We start from the raw sequence: 209 nt of genomic DNA, 5'->3' as shown, positions 1-209 counted from the left end.
TATATATATATATATATATATATATATATATATATATATATATATATATATATATATATATACATATGTCTCTCTCTATATATATCTATCTATCTCTGTCTCTCTATCTGTCTCTCTTTCTCTTTGTCTTTGTTTTTCTCTCTGTCTCCTTTTTCTTTATCTATTTCTTTTTGTGTATTTCTTTGGTGTTTATACATGGCCGTCTACTC

Source organism: Eimeria mitis, genomic scaffold, assembly GCF_000499745.2.
Source record: "Eimeria mitis Houghton genomic scaffold, Emh_scaff1406, whole genome shotgun sequence".
NCBI classification, from domain to species: Eukaryota; Apicomplexa; class Conoidasida; order Eucoccidiorida; family Eimeriidae; genus Eimeria; species Eimeria mitis.
This window is presented reverse-complemented; position numbering follows the sequence as displayed.